At 41.7% G+C, this 14598-nt stretch overlaps 1 protein-coding gene across 1 annotated transcript in view; it reads right to left on the bottom strand.

The window, feature by feature from the left end:
- The window catches only part of STK33 (serine/threonine kinase 33), a 167873-nt gene that overhangs the window by 97772 nt on the left and 55503 nt on the right, over positions 1–14598 (bottom strand). The gene's annotated exons all lie outside the window — the stretch shown is intronic.

Here is a 14598-nt window from a genome sequence, read left to right as displayed (position 1 = left end):
CCTAAAGCACATATATATGCATCTGTATAGTGCTTGGCACATAGTAACAAATACCATTATTATTATTATTATATCTGTAATTTATTTATCTATTTACTTATCTATTTGTTTATACTAATGTCTGTCTCCCTCTCTAGACTGTGAGCTCACTGTGGGCAGGAATGTGTTTTTGTTGTTATATTGTACTCTCCCAACCACTTAGTAGAACAGTGCCAGTGCTTAGAACAGTGCTTTGCACATAGTAAGCGCTTAAGCAGCGTGACTCAGCGAAAAGAGCACGGGCTTTGGAGTCAGAGGTCATGGGTTCAAATCCTGGCTCTGCCACTTGTCAGCTGTGTGACTTTGGGCAAGTCACTTAACTTCTCTGGGCCTCAGTTACCTCATCTGGAAAATGGGGATTAAGACTGTGAGCCCCACGTGGGATAACTTGACTACCTTGTATCCTCCCCAGCGCTTGGAACAGTGCTTTGCACATAGTAAACACTTAATAAATGCCATTATTATTATTATTAACAAATACCACAATTATTATTATTGTTATTACTTTACATACAGTGAGTGCTCAATAAATACAATTGAATGAATGAATCAAAGTATAGGTGACTAACTCAAAGAGTTTGGAGAGGAATGGTAGGAGGGAGATGGGGTGATAACTGGAGGAAACTGCGATCAAGTGAGGGTTTTTTTTGATGGGGAGACATGGGCATGCTTGAAAGCAGTAGGGAAGAACCCATTGGACAGTGAATGGTTGGACATGGCTGTTCGGGAGAGAAGAAGGGAAGGGGGAGAGAGTTTTGATAAGGTGCAAAGGAATGTGGTCGGATATGTGGGTGGAGGGGGTGACTTTTGAGAGGAGGCAGGAAATTTCCTCTAGAGATGATGCTGGGAAGGATGGGAGAGTTGAAGAGGGGGTCGGAAGCAGGAGGGACTGAGGAGTGGCAGGTGTGATTTTAAGGAGCTCACACCTGATGGTGTCAATTTTCTTAATAAAATAGGAGCCCCATGTGGGACAGGGATTTTGTCCAACTCAATTCACTTCCATACCCCAGCACTTAGACCTGTGTTTGACACAGAGTATGCGCTTAACAAATACCATCCAAAATAGAGAAAAAAACACCTGCTATCAATAAAGCCGCAAACCTGGCAAATGAGAACCAAAAGGTGCAAATAGGCCAGGATATCCAGTGAACAGCAGGCTTTTGTACCACTCACCTTTTGTTTTAAAGTTTCAGGACTTATTTTCTCTCGTTGTGAAACCCCCATTGCTTCATTTTGAAAATGCACTCCCTTAATATTAAAAAAAAAATGAAGATTTCTAAAGAAAACTGTTCAGACTAGGCCTTGTCCACAGGGGATTTACTACAATGACAGTAGCAATCAATCCCCAATCTGCTGCTAGGTGAACAAGCTAGAACCAAGTTTCTAAACCATCAGGTTCAATGCTGGGATACAATGGCACACAATTCATTTTTGCTTCATGTCATTTTAACAAAAATATCTTCTAAGAGCATCCTTCTCTACCAAAGAGGTCAACTACTTTGTTTTCCAATTCAAAAAGACTCTCCGCATTCAATCGAGACGAATCCGAAATGCGAGAGAGCAACAATGCTGGGAATTTTCAGGGTCCTAATTCCCTAAACTTCAAACCAATTCTCAAAACTAAAATCCTCTCCGACGAGGATGGCGATCTTATTTTACGCATGGGAACCCTGAAGCGTAAAATGCCCGTGAAACTTTGCCAAGTTAGTGTGCAAGTTCCTTGAGGGCAGGGATCCTGCCTTTTTTTCTCTACTGCGCTCTTGTGAGCACTTAGTACAGTGCTCTGCACCCAGTAGGTGCTCAATAAATACGATCAATTGACTGTTTGCTTCAGCTTCCATGTCAGGAACATATAATAATAATGATAATAATGATGGCGTTTGTTAAGCACTTACTATCAATCAATCAATCGTATTTATTGAGCGCTTACTGTGTGCAGAGCACTGTACTAAGTGCCTGGGAAGTACAAGTTGGCAACATATAGAGATGGTCCCTACCCAACAGTCTAGAAGGGGGAGACAAAGAACAAAACAAAACATATTGACAAAATAAAATAAATAGAATAGATATGTACAAGTAAGATGAATAAATAAATCGAGTAATAAATATGTACAAACATATATACATATATACAGGTGCTGGAGGAAGTGAAGGAGGTAAGGTGGGGGGATGGAGAGGGGAAGAAAGGGGAGAGGAAGGAGGGGGCTCAGTCTGGGAAGGCCTCCTGGAGGAGGTGAGCTCTCAGTAGGGCCTTGAAGGGAGGAAGAGAGCTAGCTGAGCACTGTTCCAAGCACTGGGGTAGATACAAGGTAATCAGGTCGTCCCACGTGGGGCTCACAGTCTTAATCCCCATTTTACAGATGAGGTAACTGAGGCACAGAGAAGTCAAGTGACTTGTCCAAAGTCACCCAGCTGATCAGTGGCGAAGCCAGGATTAGAACCCACGACCTCCGACTCCCAAGCCCGTGAGTACTTGTCACTCATTCTCAGGACAGCCGAGTTTCTTTCACCGAACCTTTTGGCTGGCCTGCGATGGAACGATATGGGAGTGGTAAGGAGGTGTCCTCAGGACCTCTAAACCCAACTGGAAGAGCTGGTGGCTTCCCCTGGGGAAGTCTGAGTAGGTAGTACAGTGCTCTGCACACAGTAAGCGCTCAATAAATACGATTGATGATGATTGATGTGTAGACTGATGAATGCCACAGGCCACCCAGATGTCACATTCAGAAGTACAGAGTTGACAAACAGAGTGGGCATCTCAACCCTTCCATGACCTGTAGCCCTCTCAACCCTCCTTTAACAATTGGTCGGGAAGGGATAACAGATGAATAATTGGTTTTCCTGAAAGAGGGGAGGATTCCGTATCCGCGGATTTCTTCCCTTGGCGAGCTTCTGAAATCTTACAATGGAACTGTAAAAACAATGTGATTAAAATTGATAGAGCACATCATTTGCTGATACCACTGCCCAAGAAAAGGCAATAAGCCTCAGGCATGTTATTACTAGATTACACAATTTCACTGACAGGTTCAAGATTTTAAAGGCAGCCAAGAAGTATAGAGGATTTCTTTTTCAGAGCCAAGGGATTTTTTTTTCCTCAATTAAAAGGAAACCATCATGTAGTTTTTTTCAAGATGAAGATTAAAACTGTCCCTTGTAGCACCTGCAAAAGAAGCTTAAAATTAAATTTTTCCTGCATTTTTCTAAAAATAAAAACTGGTTTGTTTTGCCAATTACAATGGAGCTGAAAGCTACTTTTGTTTAACAATACAGTGCCCAACCATGCAATAATGTCTTTGTACATCAGCTTCTTAGGTATCAACCCAGCTCTGGGAGTAGTGGATGTTAGTTTATTGTTTCTGCAGGGGCGGCAGAAGGCACAGAAAACATGGTTTTTTCACATTTGCCCCCAAACCTAGCTACAGTTTTTTGGGTGTTTTTTTTCTAGTAATAAAATTAGACATTTTAAATCATTTTCAAGGATTTACTTTTACCAAATATTACTATTTATTTAGATGCTGTTTTAAATTTAAATCACCTGATAAATTCATATCTGGGATTCAAAAATTAGAGTCAAAAGGGAGTCCCTGACTATTGGGAGCTCAGAGTGGTAAATATTATTCATTCAATCGTATTTATTGAGCGCTTATTGTGTTTAAAGCATTGTAGTAAGTGCTTGAGAGAGTACAATATAACAACAGACACATTTCCTGCCCACAGCAAGCTCACAATCTAGAAGGGGGGGACAGACAATTAATGCAAATAAATAGATAAATAAATGAATTACAGTTATATATAGATATATACATATGTGCTGTGGAGACGGAAGAGAGGATGAATGAAGGAGCATTTAAGAGTGACCCAGAAGTGGGAGAAGAAAAGATTATTCCAGTCTCTGAAAGGGCTTCTTGGGTTTGCTGAATCTTATCCTGTTCTTTGTATTGACAGTTCAAAAAAGAATGATGTGGCACCATCATCATCATCATCATCCATGGTATTTACTGAGCACTTACTACATACAGAGCACTGTATCAAGTGCTTGGGAGAGGACAATACGGCAGAATTAGCAGTCACATTCCCCACCACAATGAGCTACCATCACCAACAGCATTTACTGAGTGCCAACTGTGTGAAGGCAGTGTACTGAGCCCCTACTATGGGAAAGGCACTAAACTAAATGCTTGAAGAATATGAGAGTTAGAAGACATGACCCCTCAAGGAACTCATAATTCAATGGGAGAGACACATGTTTAAATAAATGACAAGTAGAGGAAATAAAAATCAACCAATCAATCACATTTATTGAGTGCTTACTGTGTGTTGAGCACTTTACTATGCTCTTGGGAGAGTACAACATAACAGAGTTGCCAAACATGTTCCTTGCCCTCAACAAGCTTATAGTCTAGAGGCAGAGGCAGAGGGAGTATATATTCCTTCCCCCAGCTCATTTTCCCTTCTGCATTGTCCAGGCATTTGGATCCATGAGCTTGGACATTTGATATTCACCCCACCCCCTTCCCCTCAGCATTTTTATAGACATCTTTAAATTACATAGCATAACTTATTTATTCATTTATATTAACGTCTGTCTCCCCCAGACTGCAAACTCGTTACGAACAGGGAATATGTCTGCTGATTCCACTGTATTGTAGTCTCCCAAGCACTTAGTACAGTGCCCTGCACACAATAAGCTCTTGATAAATACAATTGAATGAATGAATAAGTATCATAGATTGATTGACATGTAGGGTATATAAGATATGAACAGAAGGGCTACAGAGGATATTGTAACTTAAATTCTCAGGACATGCCAAAGGGTCAAAGAGGTACTTGAGGAGTAATCAAGGTGGGAAGAGGAGGAGGAGGAGGAGAAATGATTTGGAGAAGGTCTCCTGGAGAAGATGCGATTTCAGAAAAGCTCTGAAGACGGAAAGAGCTGTGGTCTACCAGTATAAAGAGGAAGGGATTTCCAGGACGGGGGAAGGACATGAGCAAGAGGTTGGAGGCAAAATAGACAAGAACAAGATACAAATATTGCAAGCTGGGGTCTAGCGGGAAAGAAGAGTGGATGTGGAGGAGGGAGAGAGCTGAATGAATGCTTTGCAGACAGTGGTCAGGAGTTTCGCCTTGGTAAGGAGTGGTCAATGCTTAAAAATTTTTGAGGAGTGGAGTGGTGTGCAGTACGGTGTTTTCAAAAAATGATCTGGGCTTATGGACCGAAATATAGCCTGGAGAGGGGCAGATGAACAGTAATCTACCTGGAATTTGACAAGCGATGGTGGCCGTTTCGATGGAAAGGAAGGATCAGATTCTGGAAACATTGTGTGGGGTAAAACCAACAAGGTTTGGCAAATGACCGGATGTGGGACTTGAAAGGGGGGAGAGTCAAGGATAATAATAATAGTTATTATTATTATCATTATTATTATTATGGTATTTGTTAAGCACTTACTATGTGCTAACCCCTGTACTAACCGCTGGGGTAGATACAAGCAAATCGGGTTGGACACAGTCCCTATCCCATGCGGGACTCACAGTCTCAATCCCCATTTTCCAGCTGAGGGAATTGAGGCCCAGAGAAGTGAAGTGACTTGCCCAAGGTCATACAGCAGACAAATGGTGGAGCCAGGATTAGAGTGTATGACCTTCCGACCCCCAGGTCTGTGTTCTATCCACTACGCCATGCTGCTTCCCTTGGATAATGCCAAGGTTAAAGGATTGAGAAATGGTGGTGGTGCTGTTGAGAAGCAGCGTGGCTCAGTGGAAAGAGCCCAGGCTTTGGAGTCAGAGGTCATGGGTTCGAATCCTGGCTCCACCAATTGTCAGCTGTGTGACTTTGGGCAAGTCACTTCAATTCTCTGGGCCTCAGTTCCCTCATCTGTAAAATGGGGATTAAGACTGTGAGCGCCCCCGTGGGACAACCTGATCACCTTGTAACCTCCCCAGAGCTTAGAACAGTGCTTTGCACATAGTAAGCACTTAATAAATGCCATCATTATTGACTGTCATGGGAAAGTGAGGTGGAAGCTGGGGAGGGAGACAGGGCACAGAGATGGAGAATTCCATTTTAGACATGTTGAGCTTGAGACGCTGGCAGGATATCCATTCATTTATTCAATCGTATTTATTGAGTGCTTACTGTATGCAGAGCACTGTACTAAGCACTTGGGAAGCACAAGTTGGCAACATATAGTGACGGTCCCTTCCCAACAGTGGGCTCACAGTCTAGCACAGCAACACGTCCTGCCCACCAGGATGTGCGGGGTGGGCTAGCCATCAGGCTGACTAGAAAGTACCCTGATGGAAGGTACCTGCCCCCAGCCAACCATGTGCTGGAATCTATCGCCGATTTTAATTTGGTTCTTTCTTCTGAATATCTTAGGCCCCTATTCTTCCTACCAACAATTCCATCCTAAGAGGGTAGTCAAAAGTTAGTGGAAATATCATATTTGTTCTTTCCTGGACCTTATATAGAAATACTGCATGTAGCAATGGTAATAGTAATAGTAGTCATAATAATAATAATAATCATCGTGGTACTTGTTAAGCACTTACTAGGTGTCAAATACTGTTCTAAGTAATAATAATAACAATGATGATGGCATTTGTTAAGCATTTACTATGTGCCGAGCACTGTTCTAAGCACCGGGGTAGATACAAGGTAATCACGTCATCCCACATGGGGCTCACAGTCTTAATCCCCATTTTCCAGATGAGAGAACTGAGGCCCAGAGAAGTGGGCCTCCCCATCCCCCCCGCCCTACCTCCTTCCCCTCCCCAAAGCACCTGTATATATGTTTGTACAGATTTATTACTCTATTTATTTTACTTGTACATATTTACTATTCTATTTATTTTGTTAATGATGTGCATCTAGCTTTACTTATATTTATTCTGATGACTTGACACCTGTCTACATGTTTTGTTTTGTTGTCTGTCTCCCCCTTCTAGACTGTGAGCCCGTTGTTGGATAGGGACCATCTCTATACGTTGCCAACTTATACTTCCCAAGTGCTTAGTACAGTGATCTGCACACAGTAAGTGCTCAATCAATATGACTGAATGAATGAATGAATGTGACTTGCCCAAGGTCCCAGCTGATATGTGGCAGAGTCAGGATTAGAATCCAGGTCCTTTTGGTTCCCAGGTCTGTGCTCTCTAGACTGCAAGCCCACTGTTGGGTAGGGACCGTCTCTATACGTTGCCAACTTGTACTTCCCAAGCGCTTAGTACAGTGCTCTGCACACAGTAAGTGCTCAATAAATATGACTGACTGACTGAATGAATGAATGCTCTATCCACTAAACCATGCTGCTTCTAGTGGTTGTGGTAATGGCAGTAGTAATAACAATAGTAATAATAATAGTTGTAGAAATAATAGTAATAATAAAGGAAATAATAATAATAATAATAATGGCACTTATTAAGCATTTACTATGTGCAAAGCACTGTTCTAAGCGCTGAATAATAATGATGACAATTAAGCGCTTACTATGTGCAAAGCACTGCTCTAAGCGCTGGGGAGGTTACAAGGTGATCACGTTGTCCCACAGGGGGCTCACAGTCTTAATCCCCATTTTACAGACGTGGTAACTGAGGCACAGAGAAGTTAAATGACATGCCCAAAGTCACACAGATGACAATTGGTGGAACCAGGATTTGAACCCATGACCTCTGACTCCAAAGTCCATGCTCTTTCCACTGAGCCAAGCCATGCCAAGAAGTACGGTGAAGATTAATGTTAGGAAGATTAGCTATGAAGAGCCTGGAAGAAGTTATGAAATGTGCTGATGTAGCGATTGCCACAAAAATACAAATTGTCAACTCTGTGGCATTTCCTGTGACAATGTACGGATCCAAAAGCTGGACAGTGGAAAAAACAGAATAGAAAGAACATCGATTCTTTTGAAATGTAGTTTTGGAGAAGGCTTTTGCGAATCCCACGGACTGCCCGAAAGACAAGCAAATGGATTTTAGAGTGAATTAAACCAAAGTGGTCTTTGGAAGGCCAAATGACTCAACTTAGATTAGCATAGTTTGGACACAGAATCAGGAGGGATAATTCTCTGGAGAAGACACTAATGCTAGGAAAAGTTCTGGGAAAATGTGGAAGAGGCAGACTGGCTGCTAGTTGGATAGAGACCATAACAACGATAAAGGAAGAACCGTTAGAAAGGTGGTGGATTATGGCAGAGGACAGGACATTCTGGACAAAGTATATCCATGGAGTTGCTATGAATCGGAAATGGCTTAATGGCACTTAATAATAATAATAATAATGATAATAATAATAATAATAGTAGCTGTAGTAGTAGTAGTAGCAGTAGTAATGGTAATTGTAATAATAGTAGTAGCAGTAATAATAGTACTAGTAGTAGCAGCAGCCGTATCACCATTATCGAGCACCTACTTGGTGTGGTGGCACTGTACTAAGTGCTTGAGAAGTATTGAATGAGAAAGTGATTACATTTCCTGCCCACAAAGCTACCCTCCAACGAAACAAACATAAGCATATTTATAACGAGTGATCAAAACAAATGAACACACATACACACGCAAGGACTTGCATGCAATTGTAATCCACTTCCACCTTCCTGGAAAGAAACATTGGTCTCTTATCTGTAGCAATGAGGCAAAAACTTTCCAATTATGGACAAAACAAACACAACTGAAACAAACATCTGGGCAAGTGAACATGAGTTTATTTGCGGCAATATCTATTTTATTTAAGCTGGAATCTGCCAGGGTGGCCAGCGGCTAATATGTGACTTAATGACCTTGTAGATTTTGGATTACTAAAAACAATTTTGAAAAAGTAAGAATTTGCGAGGCATTAACCTGTAATATAAACTCATTAGAATTTTGGCGTAAATGAAATGAAAATGTAACTACACAGTAATCGCTAAAGCGCTGAGGCTTCAAAAGGAGCAAAAGTATGTAGCATTTCTTTAATGGAGATTGTTATGATATAATTCCAGATTAAAGGGCAGGTTTTCTCATTTTCAAGTAGGCGATTCCCAATGATAAACAAATACAGTCATGGAGAAATATTGTCCCATTGTACTAAAAATAATAAACTGAATCTCGTAAATTTCCAGTGATTTTTTTTTTCTCTATTACTCTTTTTGGTTCCAAACTCCTTCCTACCCTAACTTTTGTCTACAGATGGAAAAAAAAACCTCACAGCATTTGAGCTTCTGATTTTCCTCTCTTTTGAGTTCAGATCTTTTTTGAAAACAAGAATAAAGTGAGGTAAAACTGAAAAGTCATGTTTCTTTCCCTAACTTTATTCTCTCCGAGGATTTGTTTTTACTTCCCTGCTTTTTTCTTACACAACTACAATGTTTTTCATATTTCAAATTAAACGGATGCAACTTGCCCCAAACATGGTCAATCCATCGTGTTGAAACTACCACAGAAACCGGCTTTTTCATTTGGAGTGAAATGAACTTATGTACATACCCATAATTTACTTATCAATCAATCATATTTTATTTTTTGAGTGCTTACTGTGTGCAAAGCATTGTTCTAAGTGCTTGGGAGAGTACAGCATAGCAGAGATGGTAGATACAGTCTCTGCTCACAATGAGGTTTTCATTCATTCATTCATATTTATTGAGTGCTTACTGTGTGCACAGCATTGTACTAAACACTTTGGAGAGTACAATATAACAATAAACAAACACATTCCCTGTACATAATGAGCTTACAGCCTAGCAGGCGAGTTTATAGCCTAGAGGACTGATGTCTGTCTACCCCGGTAGCCTGTAAACTCCTTGAATACCGGGAATGTGTCTTCCAAATCTGTTGTAGTTTACTCAGTGCTCTGCACATAAGAAGCGCTCAATATATTCCACTGATTGAGTGTGGGGGTGAAAAGAGAACAAGGATTTTAGCAGGGGTGGGGCCTGGGAAAGGACAGGTTTCATTGAGAAGCAGCGTGGCTTAGTGGAAAGAGCCCGGGCTTGGGAGACAGAGGTCATGGGTTCTAATCCCGGCTCTGCCACTTATCAGCTGTGTGACTTTAGGTTACCCACTTAACTTCTCTGTGCCTCAGTTACCTCATCTGTAAAATGGGGATTAAGGCCGTGGGCTCCACATGGAACAACCTGATTACCTTGTATCTACCCCAGTTCTTAGAACCATGCTTGGCACATAGTAAGCGCTTAACAAATACCATTATCATGATCATAGAGCGAATAGAGCAGAAGGCCTTCATTTTCGGTTATATCCCATCCTGAATGGAAATTCTCAGGACTTGTCAAAGACAAGTGGCTCAAACAACTGCAGGGGGCAGGTGGAATCACCCCAGTACCACCCTCATAGAGGGGGCATTTATGCAAGATAATAATAATAAGTCAATCATATTTATTGAGCACTTACTGTGTGCAGGGCACTGTACTAAGCAAGTGGGAGAGTACAATACAACAATAAATGGATACATTCCCCACCCACAATGAGTTTATAGTCTAAAGGGGGAGACAGACATTAATACAAATAAATAAATTACTGATATGTACATAAGTGTTGTGGGACTGGGGGGGGGGGGGGGTGGATGAATAAAGGGAGCCAGTCAGGGTGATGCAGAAGGGAGTGGGAGATGGGGAAAGGATGGCTTAGTCAGGGACGGCCTCTTGGAGGAGATGGGCCTTCAGTAAGACTTTGAAGTACTTCCCAAGTGCTTAGTACAGTGCTCTGCACACAATAAATGCTCAATAAATAAGATTGAATGAATGAATGAATGAAAGTCAGGGAGAGTCACTCCTCATCAGACATGAGGAGGGAGGGAAATCCAGGTCGGAGGCAGGATATGGGCAAGAAGTCAGCAGCAAGATAGATGAAATTGAGATACAGTGAAAATGTTGGATCATAGGAGCAAAGTGTATGGGCTGTATAGTAGTAAGAGAGAAGTGAGGTGAGGTTGGAGCGGGCATAGTGGTTGAAAGCCTTAAATCCAATGTTGAGGAGATCTGTTTGATGTGGAGGTGGATGGACAACCACTGGAGTGTCTTGAGGAGTGGGGAAATAAGGCCTGAATGTTTCTGTAGAAAAAATAATAATAATTATTATGCAGTTTAAGTGCTTACTGTGGGCCACGCACTGTTCTAAGCACCAGGGAAGATAAAAGTTCGTCAGTTTGGACACAGTCCTTGTCCCTTATGGTGGCTCACAATCTAAGTAGGAGAGAGTAGGATTTAATCTCCATTTTACAAATGACTTGTAATAGGAGAGAAGTGAGGTAAAGTAGGAGGGGGCATAGTGACTGAAAGCTTTAAAACCAATGTTGAGGAGCTTCTGTTTGATGCGGGGGTGGATGGACAACCACTGGAGTTTCTTGAGGAGTGGGGAAATATGGCCTGAATGTTTCTGTAGAAAAAATAATAATAATTATGCAACTTAAGTGCTTACTACGGGCCACACACTGTTCTAAGCACCAGGGAAGATACAAGTTCGTCAGTTTGGACACAGTCCTTGCCCCTTATGGTGGCTCACAATCTAAGTAGAAGAGAGTAGGATTTAATCTCCATTTTACAGATGACTGAGGCACAGAGAAGTGAAGTGACTTGCCCAAGGTCCCACAGCAGACCCGTGGCAGAGTTGGAATTAGAACCCAGGTCCTCTGACTCCCAGAGCCATGCCCTTTCCACTAGGCTACTGCTTCTGTACAGTATCAGATCTCATTTCTATTTTTTGAGGTACACAAAGAAGAGGCCGTACAACCCCCTTAATTTAGAGCCTACCTTCTTAAAAAAAAAAAACCAAAACCTAATTTGATCTACTGCTGGCAGTTATGTTCCATACCAATTCCTTTTATATTTACTGGTTTTAGTGACTTAGATTTTGGTCTGAAATTCCAATCTATATTTTTTTCCTCTAGGACATAGTATTTCTAACTGGAATCTCCCCATCTAGGCTGGAAACTCATTGTGGGCAAGGAACGTGTTCTCTTATTATACTGTACTCTCCCCAGTGCTTAGTACAGTGTTCTAAACACAGTAAGCATTCAATAAATATGATTGATCGATTGATAGAATCTCAAGAAAATTCTAGGTAAATTGCTGTATATCCATTTCTTGGTCCAAATTGTACTTTCCTTTTCCTTTCTGAATGTCAGCCCCTGGCTATGTCAAAATTTCCAAATTCTCATGCTAAGCCTGCTTGTGTACTCTCTTTAAATACATTCCCCCTTGATAGGTGTATACTGCCTTATTGCTCTTAGTACCATTTTCTCATACTGTTTATTCCATTTAATTTTTTATACGTAACTCTGCATCAAAAAGCCCTTTCAAAATGTTCCTGCTTTAAATCAACACACCTCGAAACACCAAACTGCAATTAAAGTTGACCCAAATAGTACCTGGAATACATCATGTGACACTGACAAATCACTGCAAAATCACCTTTGCAGGTGCCAATATAAGATCAAAAATTGCTGACTTGGAAAATCCCACTCGTTATTCTGATTACTCTGTGGTACTTTAGAGTACACTTCTGAAAAGTGGAATGTAGCAGCTACGATGAGCTCTGATTTAAAATGAGGCAGTAAAAAAAAATTGTCAAAGCTGAAGGATTCTCACTGAGATTCTTATTAAGATTGATTTTTAAAATACGCATTTCATTCGATTGGCCTGATCTTATAACCAGAGAAATGCACAACTGTCTGGATAAGAGGGGGAAGAGGCAACCTACTCTTGAAGATGAGCTTCACCATTTACCCACCATTTACCCACCCATTTACCGCCTAAACTGTGAGCTCGTTGTGGGCAGGAATGTGTCAGTTTGTTGTGACTCCCAAGTGCTTAGTGCAGTGCTTTGCATATAGTAAGCACTCAATAAATACGATTTAATTGAATGAGCAAACCCATAATTTGGTGAGGAGTCGGTAACAAAATGATTTCAATTCCACTGAATACGAGAGTCCCATTTTTCCATCCCTTCCTGCGCAGGTGGTAAAGGAAACAGAATACTCAGAAACAAGGAGAGAAAACTCACAGGGCTGGAGTCATTACACCCCAAGGGTTGAGAAAATCTGGAAATCCAGAAAGGATTATGTGACGGACTTTAGCCATTGATCATATTTATTGAGTTCTTTATTGGGTATGCCCTTGGATTTCTACTCTTTATTCAGCGTGGCTTAGTGGAAAGAGCCCGGGCTTGGGAGTCAGAGGTCATGGGTTCTAATTCCGGCTCCACCACTTATCAGCTGTGTGACTTTGGGCAAGTCACTTCACTTCTTTGGGCCTCAGTTACCTCATCTGCAAAATGGGGATTAAAACTGTGAGCCCCACTTGGGACAACCTGATTACCCCGTACTTACCCCAGCACTTAGAACAGTGCTTGGTACATAGTAAGCGCTTAACAAAACCATCATTATTATTATTCATTCAATCATATTAGAGCAGCAGCATGGCGTAGTGGGTCGATTCTGGCCCTGGGAATCAGAAGTCATGCGTTCTAATCCTGGCTCTGCCACTTGTTAGCTCTGTGACCTTGGGCAAGTCACTTCACTTCTCTGGGCCTCAGTTCCCTCAGCTGGGAAATGGGGATTGCAGACTTTGAGCGGCACATGGGACAGGGACTGTGTCCAACCTGATTAGCTTGTATCCTCCCCAGTGCTTAGTGCAGTGCTTGGCACATAGTAAGCACTTAACAAATGCCATAATTATCATCATTATTGTTTATTGAATGCTTACTGTGTGCAGAGCACTGTACTAAGCACTTGGGAGAGTGCATTATAACAATAAACGGACTTTTTCCCTTTATTCACCCCACCTTCACAGCCCCAGAACTTACGTACAACTCTGTCATTTATTTTAATGGCTGTGTCTCCCTCTAGACTGCAACCTCCTCATGGGTAGGGAACATGTATTCTCCCAGTAATATGATAATAACAACTGTGATATTTCTTAAGCGCTTACTGTGTGCCAGTACAAAGCACTGGTGTAGATACAAGGTAACCGGGTTGGACACAGTCCACGTCCACATGGGGCTCATGGTCTTAATTCCCACTTTCCAGATGACGTAACAGTTACAGAGAAGGAAGCCAGGATTAAAACCCGGATCCTTCTGGTTCCCAGGCCTGTATTCCAATCAATCAATCAATCGTATTTATTGAGTGCTTACTGTGTGCAGAGCACTGTACTAAGCGCTTGGGAAGTACAAGTTGGCAACATATAGAGACAGTCCCTACCCAACGCTGCTTTTCACTGCAAGCACTTTAGGAAGGTTTTCCAAGATTATTCTCTCATCTCCTCACACTGCATATCCTTCCCCACTGCCATTTCAGCACTGTTACATCATTTAAAGACTTGGTTTATCCAACGCCCATTCCAATCCCACCTACCCACTTAAGTGCATATCTTTATACTTCATTGCTTCTTTTCTACTTTAATTCATTTTAGCGCCTGTCTTCCCCACTGGATTATAAGACCCATGAGGGCAGGGATCATATTTACAACTCTAACGGATTCTACCAAGTGCTTGGGACAGTGATTTCCACACAGTTGTTGAGAAACATTACAGAGAAGCAGCGTGACCTAGTGGAAAGAGCATGGGCCG

The sequence above is a fragment of the Tachyglossus aculeatus genome, chromosome 22, assembly GCF_015852505.1.
Source record: "Tachyglossus aculeatus isolate mTacAcu1 chromosome 22, mTacAcu1.pri, whole genome shotgun sequence".
Lineage (NCBI taxonomy): Eukaryota > Metazoa > Chordata > Mammalia > Monotremata > Tachyglossidae > Tachyglossus > Tachyglossus aculeatus.
This window is presented reverse-complemented; position numbering and strand designations above follow the sequence as displayed.